The sequence below is a fragment of the Lineus longissimus genome, chromosome 13 (assembly GCF_910592395.1).
Source record: "Lineus longissimus chromosome 13, tnLinLong1.2, whole genome shotgun sequence".
In the NCBI taxonomy this organism is placed as follows: Eukaryota; Metazoa; Nemertea; class Pilidiophora; order Heteronemertea; family Lineidae; genus Lineus; species Lineus longissimus.
In genome coordinates, this window is record NC_088320.1 from 12,669,986 (window position 1) to 12,690,118 (window position 20,133).

The 20,133-nt window shown below is 36.6% G+C and overlaps 1 protein-coding gene across 5 annotated transcripts in view; it reads left to right on the plus strand.

The window, feature by feature from the left end:
* The first annotated feature begins 885 nt into the window (after positions 1-885).
* Positions 886-20,133, plus strand: part of LOC135497818 (uncharacterized) — a 205,727-nt gene continuing 186,479 nt past the window's right edge. For 2 of the 5 annotated variants that reach the window (XM_064787754.1, XM_064787757.1), the window contains exon 1: positions 915-965. The gene's annotated coding sequence lies outside the window, so the exon portion shown is untranslated. Of the gene's footprint in view, positions 966-19,883; positions 19,995-20,133 lie in introns of those variants that run through there. The other 3 variants (XM_064787753.1, XM_064787755.1, XM_064787758.1) reach the window with 2 other exon arrangements.

Consider the following 20,133-nt stretch of genomic DNA (forward strand, 5'->3'; position numbering starts at 1 on the left):
GGGGTGGCCGGCAGAGAATGGGAGGAAGGACTTAGTCCCAGAATCGCGCCTAAAAGCGTTGATCGAGCACCAGCAATGTCACCTGGAGAGGTGCAACAAGTCGGTTGACCAATCAACAATATAGAAAACTGCACTTCCAGCCGGAGTAAAATACACTTTCAAATGCACCGCAAGTATGTTTCAATATAACTGCGGATCTATATGACAGCAGCACCATTGTGTTGGAACCGGTGGCGAGCAATTTATCTACCACGTCTTACCCGCAAATAGCGAGCAGGCGGTATTTGCACCACGCCACCACGGGCACCACGCGACCACCACGCCACCACGCGAACAGGCGGAGCGATCATAATGACGATATCAAAACAGACCATCAGACCACAGACACTTGAGAGTTGTGGTTACACCTACCAATTATAGATGGCATGTTAGAAAGTGTATATTGCGGTGCTAGGAACTAGGTTATGTTTTAGGCCCTTTTGACAAAAGACCTTACAGGTCTTTTGCCCCAAATAAGCCTACAACCCCCAAAGAACCATCCACCGCAATATACACTTTCTATCATTCATGAGATTCCCAGTGAAGCGTTGCAATGAAATGGTCAATGAAATGGTGAGGGAATACTAGAGCTCAATGGGTTATGTAATCATGACTTACTGTATTCCAACAGAAAGTACACGTCAATAGCTTTCCAAGGATACATTGCAAATATCCGCAGTAGAAATCATCATGTCAGCTTTAACAAAATATCGATCGTATTACGGGGAATACACTACCTCGTAAACCAGCCAATACGAGGAAAATCCAATTAAGTCATTTCGCAGTAAGTGACTCACTGCGAAATGGCATCATCGCTGTTGCCACATTCTTTGGAATAACTTGCGTGTGACTACACAGATTTTACAGGTTAGCGACTCAAATCAAAATACCCCGAGTTGGAGAAGGATTTTACACAGATTTTACAGGTTAGTACAGGATATTTTTTAGTATCATACTCTACTTTCTAGTTGTGACTCTCTTAGAAGAGAATCCAATCAATCTGACCTAGTTATTCTCTTCTAAGAGAATCCAATGACCTAGTTATTCTCTTCTAAGAGAATCTTATTGATTACTACGTTTGCGAAATGAGTAATCTTCAAAGTCCACATAATTTTACTAGTAAATAAATAGAAAATGGCAACAGGATATTTATTAAATACCGAAAGGGCACATAAGATTCCACTTGGTTTGAAAGCTGAGAGGCAGCATCATATCATTACTCATAACCCATCATCTGCTAACCCCAAAGAAACTTTGTATGTTAGAATACCGGCATTGCGAGAGAATACATTCTTTGTACCTAAATCTCTTTATCTGTCTGCTGATGTAACCATTTCTGGTGATTCTAAAAATAGTGTTGTAAATAATCTTGGTAGAAACCTGATTTCAAAGATGGTGGTTAAGTGGGGAACAGAGCAGATATTTGACCTTGACGAATACAGTCATTATTCTACATTTAAAGATCTGTGGTTTACAGAAGAAGAAAGAAATGATAGAGTTTTTCAGGGTATTCAGTCAAAAAATCTTAGAGAATTAAGATCAGGAGTCGTTGAAGCTGATGTCACTGGAGAAACAGCTAATGAAAAGACTTTAAAGAAAGTGTTTGACAAGAAGTACAAAATACCATTAGATTTTGAACTATTCCATCATCATGCTCCATTTTACAAGTTTCCAATTCAAGAAGATGTGATTATTGAAATAACTTTAGCACCAAAGGAGGAAATCATAGTCACCACAACCACAGCTAGCATGGGCTACAAACTAGAGAATATTTGTTTTGAATATGATACCGTAGCCAACAAAATGATTGCTAGTCAATTGAGTAACAAGTACAATTCTGGATTCTCAATATTTTATGATTGGGTAGACCATTTTAAGACAGTCAATGTTACTGCTAATGAAACACTAATTAATGAGAACATCAACTTTCCAAGAATGTCTATTAAAGGATTATTATTACTATTTGTGTCTGACTATGTAGATGGAGCTAGAGATTCAGAGAAGTTTGAAAACCCTAACATAAGTAAAGTGCAGATCACAATAGAGGGTGTTGCCAATCAGGTGTTCCCAGAAGGAATGAGAATGATGGATCAATGGGAGGAGATCAAGAAACATTTTATGTCTGAAGATTTGAAGAAAACTCATGACTGTAACATGACCATGGAGAAATACTATGGTGATTCTAATCACTATGGTTTATGGTTAGACCTGAGAACTTCTGAGGATAATCGCCTTCACGGATCAGGAAAGAAGCTCCAGAACACAAAATATGGTATTCAATTATCTATTACAAAGAAATCTGGAAAGGGACCATACAAAATGCACATATTCGTGGTTTCTGACGCCCAGGTAAACATCCAGAATTCTCAGATTGCTTCACTCCAGCACTGAGGTGCTGCAAGAACAAAGTTCGCTCCAACACTGAAACAAAGTTCGTACAACACTAAATTAAATACTGAATACTAGATAAATGAGTTTTACTAGTGATTTTCTAAGTAATTAAATGGATACACCAGGAAAGAAAGATATCATAAATACACTGTATCAAAGTTTACTGTTGGCATCAACAACAATTGGTTACTCTATGTTACTGAAAAGGTTCTTGAGAATCAATATTGGTCCCCCAAGTCAGGCCAACCTAGAGGAAATTCTTAAACTGGGAGGAACTGTAGCTATTAGTAATGGAACATTAGAGTACCTTTACGATCAAGGAATCCTACCCAGAAATATTATGAAGTAAGAATAATTTACTTATTTGATAAAAGGTAAATTTGAAAACGAAAATTTGCTTAAGTAAATGATTACTGTAATGAACATAGATTCAAGTGACTATCCAGATCAGAGTTCAAGTGATTTAACAGTCAATCTAAAGACTGAAATTCAGGATGCATGTAGCATCACTTTAACTTTTGCAGTAATACCTTGTACATTCTACAACATAAGTGCAGCCAGGGAGAATAACCGAATCAAAGTTAAGGGGTTTGATGTGGCAGAGATTACGCTACCAGATGGTCTCTATGACCTACAGAGCTTTTCAAAAGTATTTGCGGATAAGTTGAAAGAAAATAGTATGAGTAGAGGTGCTGTCAGATTTGACCTTGAAGAACCAACAGGTAAGGCCATCTTACACTTCCTAAAGAGAAAAAATGAGGCGCATTATCAGATCTATTTTCTTGGTAAAAGTAATGAATTATTTGGCATGAAATCAGAATGGCCTTACCCTTTAGACAATAAAAGTAAGGATGATGTTGTAAGCGAGAAACCCATCAATTTTAGACCAATTAACCATTTTGTTTTTCACTGTGACATAATCGAATCTAATAGTGTATTAAGTAATGGTGAAGCATCTGATGTGCTAACCACAAGACCAATAAAGGAAGCTAATTTTGGGGATTTAATAGCATACACATTTGAGAAACCAATAGCAATTCCCTGTAAACCAAGATTCAATAAGCTGAATATTCGCTTAACTGATGAAAAAGGTGACATCATCGATCTTAATGGTCATAATGTACAGTACCAATTGGTATTAACTCGAGCTATGCTCTCAGGGACACATCATTGAAATTAAAATTCATTGGAATTAAATGGCTGGCATTGGCATGTTATTTGGATCTGCAATAATCAATGGATTAGCATTCACTGGATCCGGTTACCTTTTTAAAAAACTAGACAAGAATGGCTATGAGACTGAAGTGAAAAGACATGATTTGGCTCAGGAGCAATTACAAAAAGCTTCAACCGAATGGGAGGAGCATAGAAAGAGTACTATTGACTTTGTTAACCTTGAATTAAAGAGAGAAAGAGACGCTTCTATTGATTTTAACAATACTGATTCAGCACTTACTGTTTACAATCATTTACATCCAGAAAGAACTATTGTACTACCTCAGCGACCACAATTAAGTGATTACTACCAACCTAGTGATGAAATGAAGAAATACAAGTACCTATGGATTATCCTAGGACTTAGTGGTTTAGGGTTAATAATTTATTATTTTACTAGGGTTAAAAAGACTAAGACCACTGATCGGACACAGTCCTGAGAGCATAGCTCGATGAGAAGCGGGACTAAGATTTTTGATGTGAAAGAGTAAATCCAAATGGATGTTGTAGTCTAATGATCAGTTTTGATCCTTTTTTCATCTTAAGTTCTTCTATGTAGTACTGTCTTTTCTCCTTAGGAATAACACTGTTTTCTTCTAAGGCATCTTTCATGGCTGATTCATCCTTATTAAAAAATAATACTAAAATTCTTATGTTCTCTCTGTGGTCCTTGACAACTGAATTGTACTTCTGAACTAGTAACCAAACAGTGAGATTGTAGTGCCTGCCGGAAAAGGCAAGATTACATAACTCGGACACCTTCTTTTTTGTGTCTCTCAAATTAGCACAGTCATCAATGAGGAATAATGTGTTAGAACCAGCAAAGGTCAGAGTAGCAAACTGAAGCACAAGGTCCAAATTACTGGCCACAGCTTCGGGATTAACTATGTAGACGTTCTTGTCTTGGTAAATCCATTTCCTTTCATATGTCTTATTGTTGAAATATGTTGGACAGAAAATGACTATGTTCTGGAACTTGTGCCGATACTCCTTTTCTAAGAGGTCAAGGGCAAAATATGTCTTACCACAATTGGTAACACCAGAAATTAACATATTGTGTGGCTCGTAAATAAATACTTCACTCATTTAAATGAATGTAAAGGATGACACACAGCAGTATCTAAGGGATTTGTACTACAACCCTGAGAGTCCCGTGGCTTACAGTTCTTTGAGTAAAATCTGGAAACAGGTCAAGGAAGATATGACTTCGTCACGAGAGCAGAGCACAACTTCGTTGTTAGGGACAAAGTCCCGCTCAGGAAAACTTATTAAAAAAAAAGAAGTGAAAGAATTTCTAGAAACACTACCAACTCACCAACTACACAAACCGGCCATTAAGAAATTCACCTTCAGGAAGACAATGGTATCGTACATCGATCAACAATGGCAAGCAGATCTGGTTGACATGCAAAAATTTGAGAAACAGAATAAGGGTTTCAGATTCATTTTAACAGTCATAGATCTATTTAGTCGTTTTTCTTGGGCTCTAGCAGTTAAGAGTAAGAGGGGAGAAGAAATCAGAGATGCATTTAAAGTGATATTTGAGGAAGCAAAACCAACGAAAATCCAGTTTGATGACGGTAAAGAATTTTACAACAAACACTTCAAGGAACTCTTAACAGAAAATGACATAGAATGGTTCTCCACAAAATCTGATAAGAAGGCAGCAGTAGTAGAGAGATTCAATAGAACCCTTAAAGAAAAAATGTGGCGTTATTTCACCGCTAAGGAGACTGACAAGTGGATTGACGTTCTGGATGACCTGGTCAGCGGCTACAATAACACATTTCACTCATCAATAGGTATGAAACCTGTAGACGCCAGAAAGATGGAAAACGAAGGAACAGTGTGGTACAATCTTTACGGTCTTCACCTCAAAGAGACATTTGGTGATCCAAAGTACAAAGTAGGTGACAGTGTAAGAATTTCAAAGTACAAGTCCATTTTCGGTAAAGGTTACATGCCCAACTACACTGAGGAGGTGTTCCAAATAAAACAGATCATATTTACTCACCCTATCGTCTACCAGCTTGAGGATTACCACAAAGAAGAAATTCAAGGATATTTCTATGAAGAGGAATTGAGCTATGTTCCTAATCCTGACCAGCTGGAGTACAAGATCGAGAAAATCCTAAGGTACAAGACCAGTAAAGGCAAGAAATACGGATTAGTGAAGTGGAAGGGTTACAGTGATAAGTTCAATGAATGGTTACCAGTTTCTGATATCAAATCATTGAAATGAAATAAAGTCTCTAAAGTGACTTAAGTCACAAGAACAAGTTCGAAAAACGTAATTTAAAAAAAAAATGTCCTACTAAATAAAGAAAGAAATGGATGGAGCAATATTTAATGCTACTGTCAATGTGTATCAGCAACAACCTATGTATCAGCAGCAACCTATGTTTCAGCAGCAACCTATGTATCAGCAACAACCAGTAATTTCAGGACCTACAATTTATTGTGTTAAGTGCTGTGAAAAGAAACCTGAAATTAATTTTGAAAAGAACAGGCGTAATAAACTACTTGATTACTGTAAAGAATGTGGTTCAAGTAAAATCAAGGGATGTAATAAATGTTATGAAAATAAATTACTAAGTGATGGTGAATTTGGTAAAGACGGAAATAGAGGTAACTGCAGATCATGTTTTAATTCATATTACAAAAAGGATTACCTTGACCAAAATGGTAATAGAGACAGACACAAAATTAGAGTTGGTCTAAACCGCATTTCTAAGGGAGAGTGTACTCGAGCTCTGCTCTCAGGACGAAGTCCGACTCGAGCTATGCTCTCAAGACGAAGTCTGACCGGTAATTCATCATTCAAACTAGGATGTACAGACAGTTTCTTCTCACAGTGGTTAGAGTACCAGAGGAGTCTATCTCCAATAGGACAAAGTCCCGAGAACAGAGTTCGAATAGTAGAAGAAGAGTTGGATCATGTCTTACCAATCAAGGAATTCAAAGATAAACCTGAACTGTGCTTTGCTTGGTTTAACATTAGACCAATGTCTAAAACACAAAACAGACAGAAGAGTGCTAAAGTAGACTACACACTATTTAAGGATCAATTGGATAGGTCAATGGATTTCATGGTAAAAATGAGAAGTGAAAACTGGTTTGTCTTTCGAGACCAGGATGTAATACCAAATTGGAAAATAGTGATATCGCAGCATTTCGGGGATTATCTTCGTGATGAAAATATGATTCTGCTTGATAGATTATCGAATTTAAATAATAACATGAGAATGAACCAGAACATTAACATATGTAGTCAGACAGAAATCATAAACGAGATGATTAAGTTGAATAATAGACTTGAAAGAAATTTACTCTTTGCAGTGAATTGATTTTATTTTACTTAATTAAATGAATAGAACTTGGGGTTACACAAAACGACCACGTAATTGGAAAGAAAGATTAGAACGATTTCATAGAGAATTAGAGGCAGAAGTAGAGTCAAAGTTGGAGCCTGGTCCCGAAAAACCTTTAAAACCTGCTGTGCCTGCTGGGACAGAAAAACCTGTTGGGTCAGAAAAACCTGTTGGGTCAGAAAAACCTTTAAAATTTAATGTACTTCAAAAACCTGTAGTGTCTGTAGGATCAACACTAAACACTAGAAATGACAGAACAACTGATTCTAGTTATTCCCACTAATTAAATGGATGGAGACAATAAGGTTTATCCAGATTTAAGTAATTTAAACTCTGAAAGTCATTTGAACTATGAAAGGTCTGAAAAGCATACAGAAAGTAACCCTCAGGCTTTCAGACTACAACAAATATGTGAGGTTAAGAGTTTCTTAGAAAGCGAGATTGAATTTAGAAGAAAGATATTTTCAAAGTACAAAAAAGCATTTAGCGTAATTACTGGCATTAGCCATTTCCTTAATTTTGCCAGCGTTGCAGCCGGATCTGTTGGTGTTTCCGCTCTAGCTGGTGTCATCACGGCACCGATAGGCTTAGCTTTGGGTGGCGTAACAATAGGTAGTGCCATTATTTCATCAGCCTTAGGCTGGGAGAAAAAGAATATTCTTAAGAAAATTGAAAAGCATGAGAATATCAGAATGTTGGCAATTTCAAAACTGAACACAATCAATGATTTGTTTAGTAAAGCCTTAACCGATTCTCACATATCTACAGATGAGTTTACTTTGATTCTCAAGGAGAAGGAGAAATACATTTCGATGAAAAATGCCATTAGGAAAAAACAAAGGGAGGCAAGTTCAGCTGTTGATGTAGAGTCTTTAAAGAAGACTTTTTTAGAAGAAGGAAAAATACTAGCACAGACAGAGATGCTAGAAAAACTAAAAGTTCAGTAAATCAAACAGGACCCGGACTACGTCCAGAGAACAAAGTTCGACTCGAGCTATGCTCTCAAGACGAAGTCGGACCCGGACTACGTCCTAATCCTAATGTGGTGTATCACTATCACTATTATCATGACTTCGGTGTTAGGGATGAATTTCACCAAGTAGAAGGAGAAATACATTTCGATGAAAAATGCCATTAGGAAAAAACAAAGGGAGGCAAGTTCAGCTGTTGATGTAGAGTCTTTAAAGAAGACTTTTTTAGAAGAAGGAAAAAAACTAGCACAGACAGAGATGCTAGAAAAACTAAAAGTTCAGTAAATCAAACAGGACCCGGACTACGTCCAGAGAACAAAGTTCGACTCGAGCTATGCTCTCAAGACGAAGTCGGACCCGGACTACGTCCTAATCCTAATGTGGTGTATCACTATCACTATTATCATGACTTCGGTGTTAGGGATGAATTTCACCAAGTAACACTACCATCAGCACCACCCTATTCATTAGTTTAATCTAGCTATGCTCTCAGGACAAAGTCCGTCTAGGACAAAGTCCAGAGAACAAAGCTCGACTCGAGCTATGCTCTCAAGACGTAGTCGGACTAGGACAAAGTCCAGAGAGCAAAGCTCGACTCAAGCGAAGTTTGAATCGCTGTAATCTATGTAGCCTTCATAATACATTCCAAATGGTAAGGTGCTTATTCCATCTTCAAGTATGAACCTCTTGTCATCAAAAGGACTGAGGCTTTTTTTGTCAACTTCTTCCAAATAGATTTGGTGTTTATCTGATCTTAAGTGTCTCATCTTGTGGTAAAATGACCTACTCTTTTCAAGACAATCAACATAGTCATCAAATGAGATATTTCTCCTTACTACATTCTTGGCAATACCCTTCAATTTCTTAGAATCGTAATCTTTTGTCGAACTTTGTTCTTGGGACTTTGTCCTAGTCGAGCCTTGCTCTCCAGACATAGTCTTGGTCCTGTAAGCGTACATCTTACTTCTCAGGGCAATGAATTCAGTCATCTCTACTCCTCCTAGCTCATCCTTAAAGTAGCCTGGTACCTTCTTCTTACTGGTATCATAGAGTGGATGATCTTTTGGATAATTACTGAAGTCAAAATAGTGTTTCAACTCCTTTAAGTCTTTAGTTAAGTCATCAGTATTAATGTTAAGTACAAAGGAATCTGTATCTAGATACAGCAGTTCAATATTTTTCTCACCAAAGTACGGTTGAAGAACTTCATAATAGAATTCATACATTAATAATTTAGACAATTCAAGTACTGAAGCTCCTATGTAGATTGGTTTGTTGAATTTCATTGATGTTTTCCTCATGCTAATAGCAGCATTATGTTCGTCAAATACGCATATCAATGAAAACCTGGGATTGGCCATTACATTCCTGGCTCTCTCCCCGTCCGATACAAATTCAATTTCAACCCTGTTCCTTACATTCTCACAAGTTTTTCCATAGAACGCATTGTTCATTAATTTAAAGTAATCTTTCTCAAAATCAGTCTTAGAATCCATACGTCTTTTAGTGTTAAAATCAATGTATGGTGCTAACCACTTTGATTGTTTAAAGCTTATCACTGAATGAACCCTCTTAAGTACCATTCCGTGCTTGAGGTAAAATTGTAGCATTCTGTAATGCACTATGTAATTAGTTTTATCCTGTTGTGTTAGTATTAGTTTCTCTACATTTGATCTTTTATCATCACCCAGTAACTCTCTCTGGTAAGGACTTAATTCATCATCTTCAATAAAGAGAGATTTGGGACAGAATGGAAAGTTCCTCGACTTAAATTTAATATTTCCTGGATACTCCAAATCAACCTCTAAGAAGTAGCCTACTTCACTATCACTTGGAATTGCCATAATCTGCTCTTTACTGATAACATTCATGTTAAGTCGAGCTTTGCTCTCGGGACTTTGTCCTAGTCGGACTTTGTCCTGAGAGCATAGCTCGAGTGGATCAATATCTATCATTTCAAAACTACCATAGTGTTGAGGTTCCATCATGGACCAGCCGTAGAGATTATTTGCGTCTACGTAGTGTAGTTTGTGGTTCATCTGCCTTGACATGTCTTGTTCCCATAACACCCGAAATTCCACCTCGTATTGCTTTCTCAAAAGTAAGTAAAATGTTGGTATCAGTCAGTAGTTCTAGGTTTATTCCTGTGTACTTCAAACCAGCTTGCCAGGTTAGGCCTGGTGCCGAGTAACAGTGACAGGGATCTATCTGAAAGTAGTTCAAATTGACATCCCTGAATTTCTCAAATAAATCAGCTAAAATGATCACATCAGTTTTGAGGTAGAGGTCAATGAACTCACCGTGATTCCTGATCTTGAAATGATCCCATATTACCTTAGCCTCATCATAGGCAGAATCAGGTGCCATTTCATTTTTCAATTCGTCAAAAAACATAGACTTTTCTAGGTAAGTAACATTGTAGCTTTCATGTGATGTGTAAAAAGAGTAAGGTACTGAACCCTTCTTCCTCAATAGCTTAAAGTCAGTGGTATTTGGGAACAGCTGTCTGGTAATTTTAAAATCATCATCCAACATTGATTTGGTTATGTTGTCTAAACTGGACTGCAGGAATCTGTACGAGTCCAAAAACCTGAAACAACCGAACTGAAATGAGATGTATTCCTCTGATGTTTTGGCAAGTATTTTCAGTTTCTTGTACTTCGGTAGCTTATTCATTAATTCTTTAATAAATAAGTGAGAATCGTAATTACTGAGATTGTGAAAAAACACTGGAACAAACATAGCTTTCTTTTCATTCAAATTACACGAGTTGTGAGCAGCACCTCGATATCTACCACAGTAGTGATCATGATCCTTGACCTTGTCATATCCCAAAGGTTGATTACAATAGTAACAATGTGTTTCTAATTGATATTTATGCCAGTCGGACTTCGTCCTGAGAGCAGAGCTCGAGTCTTCATCTGTCATTGTTAGAGGAAAGTTACAGTTCAATAAATTAGAGAATTGTTCTTCCATCCTGATTAACCAATTACAGAACACATCTACAACATCAGCACCCCTGTGAGACACATACTGGCTACTGTAAAGGTGTGTGTAGTCTGAGTGAACATAAACACCAACAGCTGATGCATTTTGTTTAAAAAGTTTCTTTGAACTCGGTTCTTTCATCATAGGTGGCTCTACTGATACTACTGGTATGTTGCCTTCGGCAGAAGAACAAGGTTTGCTTATCGCTTCGAAATCAGCATAGATCACAAACGGAACTCTATTTTTGAATGAGTGTTTTTCAAATTTAATTTGTGACCATTTACTGTTAGGTGGAGGCAAAGTAATCTTACAGTAATCGTGTTCTCCACATTTCTTTTTATGTTTATCTAGTGTTGACTTCCTGTAAAAGTAATTCATGCATCTCCTGCAAAGATACACTCTATGAGCTAGTGTCCTGAAGAAAAGATTGATGTCTCTTATGTACATGAAATGGTCCTTGAAATACAACAGATCGATGACATCATCATCATCATAATTCTTGGACAGGTAGAGAGGTTCTAGTTTTGCCTCACAGGTGCTCTTAGCCCATTCGTTCTCTTACTTGAACACATTAATCTTGAGATTATTATCACTCTCTATCTTAGGGATATCCTTTTGAATACATACAGGAAATGATTTGATTTGTACTCCGTACTGAGAGCAGAGCTCGATTTTGATATCAGTAGTTTTCGAACTCTGTTCTCGTGACGAAGTCATTTGTAGCATATCGGTAGTGATATTGAATGTACTCTCGAGCTCTGCTCTCAGGACAAAGTCCGTCTCTGGATTTTCTTTCAGATATTTAGCGGCCAATAAAGACCAGAGAAAACATTTATTTTCATTTGATTCCACATTTATTACTGCTTTTGTTTTAAATGGTAATTTAGTGTAATGACCACCTTTACACCTCTTGTAAGAACAGATGGTCATGTTACAAGACTCTATTTTATTTAAAGTAAGTCCAGAACCTTGAAAGTACCTTTCCTCAATCTGTGTCTTAATGTAGTTTAACTGGTTGGTTATGGCATAAATTGCCTGGTTCCTTGAAATTATGCTTTCCATTGGAGACTGTATGGGGTGTGTTACACTTTCACCCTGACGATCAATGCTCTGCTCTTCGACCAAAGGTCGATCAAACTGAGCAAATACTGATATGCTAATTTTGTGATGGTAATCATTGAGTTGAAATAATACCTCCTCTAATTTATCTCTGTATTCATACACTTGTTTAGCTTCTCTGTCAATCTTCAAACTAATGGTGACTACAGGCTTGCCAAATTGTTTTACTATTTCTATTCCACTCACTTTCTTTATGCCATCTAGCTCATTTTCCTCAAATGCAAGTTTCTTATCCTTAGTTTTAGGGATCAGTGATGGGGCTCGGGGTTGAGCAATAGGGACATAATCCGGATTTAATTTACTTAAGTGACCTTTGGTTCTCCTGTGAATAGCCATATTATTGTAGGATATGTACTTGTCACATGTAGTGCAAAGTATTTTCTGATTCTTATCAGTCATTCTATTTATTAGATTAAAATTTATTAAATTCAATAAATATCTTGAATTAAATAGAAATGGACTTCATAATCAATGAACAAGAATGTAATGAAGCCAACTTTGAGTACTACTTAACAGACCAATTAGACATAAAATCCATTACTTTGAAATCGATAACCTTTTACAATTCATGGTGGACAGGTGATTTTCTACCAGAGGGAGTAAGGATTTTCTCATTTCTAGTCGAAATAACCAGAATTACAAAACATGAGCCCTTAGATAAACAATTATGGTGTAGGACATTATTTGCTCCTGGACTTGAAACAGATACACTTGAAAAGGAAGTCATGAAAATTTGCGAACGGCATTTGGAAAATGATTCTACCACAACTAAAGACACCATTACTCAATACACATTTCCATACTCTCGACATTTTAGTTTAAGTGAGTTTTGTGAGGTATGGCAAAAATACATAAAAGAAATTGGAATTAGCCATGTAAAAATTTACTGTGATAACAATAATTACATAACCCTTGAACTTACAGAGGATAAAGAGTACCCTCTGAAAGTAGACAAGTTAGATAAAAATGAAAAAATCAAGATTGAGAGAAACACAGAAGGTTTTCAAATAAGCAAAACCATAAGAGAGGTGATAGAAAAACAGCTCACAGTGGTGAATGAGTGGTTTGGCTTTAAGCAAACTAAATTCACCAAGAAAGGAAAATACTACTCCACAAGACCACTCAACTTTTACAGGAAATATCTATTCCTGCAAGCTAATTTGGTTGACAAAGCTAAGACCCTCTACAACAATAAACCATCTAACATTTTCTGCATCATACCTGTAGAAGATGGTGACCAAATAAAAATGCAGCGATACGAACCGAATTGTAAGAAAACGATAAATAAGTGTACTAATCACATAAAATTCGAAATCACTGATGAGAATGGTAAGCTAGTTAATTTCAGAGGAACAGAGGTTTCTTTAGAGTTAAGAATCGAGCAGAGCTCTCTGGCCTTTGTCCTAGACGGACTTCGTCCTGAGAGCTCTGCTCGACCACCTGATGAGATCATTCCATTAAAGGAATAGTACATTTCTTCTCTTTAACTACAGGTTTAACAAGAGGGTTAATTGATCCCTTCATGACTGCTTCATTCGGACTTTGTCCAGAGAACAAAGTTCGATTCAAGCCTGATCGCTGCTCTTTACTTACTTTTTTAGGAAGTTTCTTAAACATGATAAATGATGCTAAAATAACGGCACCTAAACCTAGTACATAGACATAAGTATTACTACTAGATTCACGCAGTGATACATCAGTATTTTGAGATTGTGGTTCTTCTTCCTCTACTTCTTCTTCCTCCTTTTCCACAACTCTGTTTTTTGGTGAGGAGTCCTGTACTTTAAATGTCTTCTTATCCTTTTTTATCCTCTTAAATTCCTTAGATCTTCTACCCAGTTCTCTAGACCATGCTAATTGTTTCTCTGATCGAGGTTTCTTAGACACTGAAACTTTAGTCGAACTTTGTTCTCTGGACGTAGTCCTAGTCGGACTTTGTCCTGAGAGCATAGCTCGAGTAGTATCAGTTACAGTTTCAAGTTCCATTTATCTTGGCCGAATTTAATTCGAACTATGTTCTCATAACCAGGTTAATTTAGTCTTCTTTATCATCACTACCTGTGATATCTAGACTTTCATCTATTGATTTGTCACATTCAGAGACAGTCATATTTGGTGTATTCATATTTGATGCAGTCATACTCGATGTATTCATAGATGATTCCTCATGACAATGACCTAAAGTAATAAGTGTTGTTGAGGCAAGTGCAGTTAATGGTCCCATTCTCAAACTCAACCATCCAAGCCATTTATCCAACTCGTTAGTTATCAAATAATCATTTCTAAGATCATGGTAAAGATTATCTTCATCATCTATTGGTAATAACCACCTTGATAATTTAGTGTAAGCTTTAATTACTGTCTTACCCAAAGAATCATTAAGTCTAGCAGCCATCTTTGTTTCATACATTCTATGGTGTTTTAAGATTTCTTTTTCAGTCATATTATCTAAGTCATTAAAAATTATTTGTTTATTAAGGAAATCCTTGCTTTTACCAGTTGCAACTAGAATCTCTAAGTCTTGTTTGGCTTTAAGGCCACTATCAGTCAAATAGTTCAAATTTTGTTGATTGCTAGTCGGACTTTGTCCTGAGAGCGTAGCTCGAGTTGAGCCTAGTTGGCAACTAGAATTGACTATTCCTTGACTGGGATTAACTATTCCTTGACTAGGATTAACAAAATTTGAACTATTCAACTGCTTGTTTGAAACTTGTTGATTTGTAGAGCAGTTCTGTTGAAAGTTAGTTCTGTTTTGTTGGTAACTACCAGTGTTCTGTTGGTTAGAAGCCCCAACTCGAGCTAAGCTCTCAGGACTCATAACACCAATCTGTTTCATCTGTTGTTCAATCACTGCAGATGTCTGACTATTCATTTGCTGATTATTCATTTAAAATTATGGAAAAATGACTGTTAAGTGCAAAATGCTGTTTTCACAACTTTATTGCATCTTAACACTAGCTCGAGCTATGCTCTCAGGACGTAGTCCGAATCGAGCTGTGCTCTCAGGACAAAGTCCGGCTGGTGTAAACTTAATATTACTGATGCAGTTAATGTCTCGACCTGCACTGGCACTCAGTAAAACGTCAAACTGCTTGTCAATATCCTGGTCATATTCCTTCTCAACCTTGTAATTCTGGAAGAAAATACTTTGAGTGAAATCATACCATAATCTCTCCAAATCATTTACTCGCTCCTTGTTGGTTAAAAAAGGTGTAAATATTACATAATCAATTTTCAGCGTTTTAAAGGCTTGGTGTAAAAATACCTTGTAGTTAATGGTGACCTTCACACCACAGTAATGCAGAAATCTAAGGAAAGCATAGTACACTAGTCTAAGGTCAGTGATATTCTCATCGGTTAATTGCGGTTTACCAATTGCCCTGTTAATAAATTCAATGGCAAGAAACCAATCATATTCCCCACAGTGAAATTTAAAAAGCATGGCTTCACCATGTAACCCTTGGTTACAAAACTTAGAGGGGAGAGTGTTAATACCCATTTTTAGGGCTGACTGAAGAGTACTTTCATATCTCTGCTTACTAAGACATTTTCTGTGACTTGAAAAGTAGCACTGTAAATACCCTTCCACAAAGTCCTTTAAATACTTAACTGCCGATTCGGACAGCCGACTCCATCCAAGTTTCCTTAGAATACTGTCAAAGTAACGTGTCTTGTTGTCAATATTGATCTCAAGAGTTTTAAAATCATCGTCGTAAGTAGTCGAATTGCAATTGGTGCAGAATTGATACTTCACAGTTTTAGCTGCGTACCTTGCTGAATTCAAGTTTTTTTGATACTCAAAAAGTGTCCACCTTTTACAATTACGGCAGAATTGAGCATTAGTGTTGGTACTGACGTCATATTCTTTCATTCTTGGCAGGACTACTTTGATTGTCTCAGTCAGACTTCGTCCTGAGAGCTCTGCTCGAGTAGGCTTATCAAATTTCCCACTGTCATAATTCTTGCTGACATTTTCTTCACTAAAATTTCTAGTCGGACGCAGTCCTGAGAGCTCTGCTCGATCCATAACCCTAGGACGAATGTATCCTTTAAGATTCTCATTGTTCCACTCGAGCTCTGCTCTCAGGACGAAGTCCGACTCACTAGAATAATAGTCTTTTAATGAGATGTATTTATTCATATTTACATAATAATTATTTTTTAAACATTGTTTTGATAGAAGGTAACCTAAGACCTTTTACATGATTTTACTGTTTTACGTGATTTTAAGGCTTTAACACCCCCAATTAAACCATAAATTATGGAGCTCACAATAGCAATAACTGCTATGATCAGATGTTCGGCTAGAAAGCCAACAACTGCACCAATTGTTTTCAGGAGAAATGATACGATAGAACCGATGATTCCCGGTAAAGCCGCAGCTGATTTCTTGGCTAGTTCTTTTAGCCATTCAGCAAACTTCTTGAGACCTTCTTTTACTTTATCTGGTATTGATGGTTTTGGTCCTGGTTCTGGTGTAGGTCCTGGAGTTGGGTCTGGTCCTGGAGATGGGTCTGGTCCTGGAGTTGGGTCTGGTCCTGGAGTTGGTTTTACAGATTTAGTGGTACCACTTAAAGCACTACTGATACTAAGACCTAGAGTTGTAAATGTCATTACAACAGCTGTTATTATGGCGCTAATAGTTACACCATACGTCTTAAAAAGTAACTTTATTCTGTCCTTCAGAGGAATAGTTGAATCTGGTTTCTTTAGAACATCAACAATTAAACGTTTAATTCTTCTAGTTTGTGACTCCCTGTCATTGTCTAACCTCCATACCTTTGACTGTTCCTCATGCAATTTGTCATTTAGTTCATCTATTTGCTTTTTCAACTCCACCGTGTCTTCAGTATCTTCTTCTACAGACTTTACATAGTCTCTTGTTAAATTATGAAGTTGATTTTCTAGTTCTTGTATTTGCATGTCCTTATCCCTCTTTACTGCAGCTAGTTTATCACCAGCCTGTTTTAACCCTCTAAGTTCTCTCAAGGCATATTCAGTAAAACCCAGTGATTTAAGTTCATCATCATTAGAATCTATCAGTTTATCTATTGGTTTGTTTGAACTGTTTACCTCATTAATTACTGCCTGTGTTTCAGGGGTTACTAATGTAGGTTCCCTTACTGGTGGGTCAGGTGCAATCATACCTCTAATCATGTCAACAAATCTAGTACCAAACTTAGTCTTTAATGTGCCTTCAGCATAGAAGCTTCCATTATCCTTAGTTAAAGGAATTAACTTGGTAATAATGGTTTTATCCTTATTACGCCAGTCAAATAAATTTTTGTTTCCTCGTTTATCTTTTATCAAATCAAATTCAGAATTTCTCGGATTGTAATAAAGTTTGTTTCCATTGTAACTAATGTGTGGTGAAAGATTACTCAATTTTTTCTTGTCATAATTCCAGATTGATCCTCCCAATGCTTTATCAAGTTTATCCTCTATTGTATCGTAACTTAACTCCTTTTCCATCAATTCAGGGACAATACCTCTTACTCTTTCTGGTGTACTGAATGAAGTTTCAGTAGTAAGATTTCCACCTCCTGTGTTGTATGTTGTGCCGTCATCTTGAAAAGTTCTATTGATTTCACCTGTATTAGGATCTATCTCATCCATTTGGATATATTCACCTCCTGTGTTGTATGTTGTGCCGTCATCTTGAAAAGTTCTATTGATTTCACCTGTGTTGTATCTTGCGTGAATATATTGATTAATTAAATCATCCTTTCTCATTTCTTGAATTTGTTCAAAAGTTCCTGATGATGATGATGATGATTGTGAATCGTAATCATCCATTTCATAATTTTCACCTCCTTCAGCCATAATTACTTATTTATCTAACCATAAAAACAATCAATGTACCAACAACTGAGTAAAGCATGAATTTAATTGTTTTATGAGTATCATCCACCTTCTCAACTTTGGTGTCAAGTTTAGTAGTAGTAGGAGTATTCTTTGAGGTTTCAGTTGTTTTTGGTGTATCAACATTACTATTTGGTTTATGACTGGTCTCGAGCTTTGCTCTCAGGACGAAGTCCGTCATTGATGTACCAACGCTACTCTTAACTCTTATTTTCTTAGAACTATTTCCTTCCATCAGTGGTGGTGGTAAGGTCTTTTTGTGGTTAATGTCATTCTTACCGGGTTTAGCATTTTTTGGTGCTATTAAAATGTTATTATTGTAGTTATCCAGCTTACCAATAACGAGTACCATATTTGATCCTATGACATACAATCCTGGTGATATTACATAATCTAGTCTTGTATGAGTGTCACTCACTGCTTTTTGATATCTTTGAATTGAAGTGGGAATATCAGGATGTTGATTAATCGAATCCTTTAATAGTTTGTTAAATTCCTTCTGTGCATCCAATTCTGTACCCGGTACTCCAATTATTGGTGTTCTGGTCAACGCCTGAGCACCCAGAATACAGTAAACATATGTTCTTATTGTATCATTTAACCTCTCTATTCCAGGATTAGAGAAACCATTTGATTTAAATATCATGAATTGTTGATAGGTTTGACATTCATTTTGTGTAATTACATCAAATACATTCTTGTGTCTCCTGACATGATCCTTGATGAAAATATCTGGATATTTGAAATTAGCCATTCCAGCATCCCAGTCTTTACTGAACATCGGTGGCATTCTATTTTCATGAACTTGCATGAGGAAGAAATTGATTTTAGAATCATTGATGTAATATCCGGGATCAGTTATGTTCGGGTTGTAATCCGGTACACTCCATGATCTCCAACCACCGTTATTTTCAAACACCGAGAAATCGTACTCGTCTTTTAAACCAAATTCACTCAATAACCCTCCTAGTTTCCTATGGTTAATGTTATTGTTTGTCTCATTAAAATCACTTTCACCTGGAATTGGTATCTCTAGATTCTTCATGATCTTCAATATTTGATAGTAAACATGAAACCTGTAAATTGACCTTAACAATGGGTCACTGTGATTCAAGTGATCGTCTATTGAAATACCACAACCTGTTGTAGCAAACCAAACAGCCATGTTAAATTGGTTCTGGTAAAACGATAATGGATTCTTTTCCAGTCGCAGACAGTCTTTCTTATTTTTCAGGCTCAAAAACCCAGGTGTTATCTTCGTTTCTTGTAGTCTGAAGAAGTTATTAGTATTAACAGTTACTTCTAAATTAAAGAAGTCATAGGTGAATTTACTTTTATGTTGATTTGCTATTGGATAATACATTTAATTTACTTGAATTTTTTTCCTTGAATTTTGGTTAATGAAGACAGTAAAAAGGCCATTTATTTTAATGGAATAATCTCACCAGATGGAGGAAGTGTGACGTTAACATCATGTCTCCATGGACAGAATAACATTTGCCTTTAAACCATAGTGATATTCAGTTGTACAATGGCCATATCAGATGTTGCAGTCATTAATTATTTGTGCTTGCAAATTACAATGGCCATATCAGATGTTGCAATCATTAATTATTTTTGCTTGTCAAAGACATGAAAAGGCCTATTGTGTCTTAATGCGTTTATCCGACAGAATTTTCGAAAAATATTTTCAGCGCTGAAAATTATTTTTGCGTCGTTAAAATAATGTCTGGAAATTCTGTCGGATTAACGCATTAACGAACAATAGACCATTGTAATACTTTGGGACGTGAGTATTGTTTGGTAACATATGTTACCATGTACATGCAGACACTGTCAACATTATTTTCAATAGATTCAAGCAACAATGATTAATCACTGTAACAGCTGTCTTGTAGGCCTACAGCATTTATTGGAATACGCTGGGACTATCAAGATGTGCGAACTTCAATGGTTCATTTCTCTGCCATTTCTCAATGGATATTTGCAATGATGTATCCTTGGAAAGCTATTGACGTGTACTTTCTGTTGGAATACAGTAAGTCATGATTACATTAACCCATTGAACTCTAGTATTCCCTTACCATTTCACTGCAACGCTTCACTGACCATTTCATGAATGATAGAATATATGTATTGTGGTGTCTGGTTCTTAGGGGTTTCTAAGCTAATTTGAG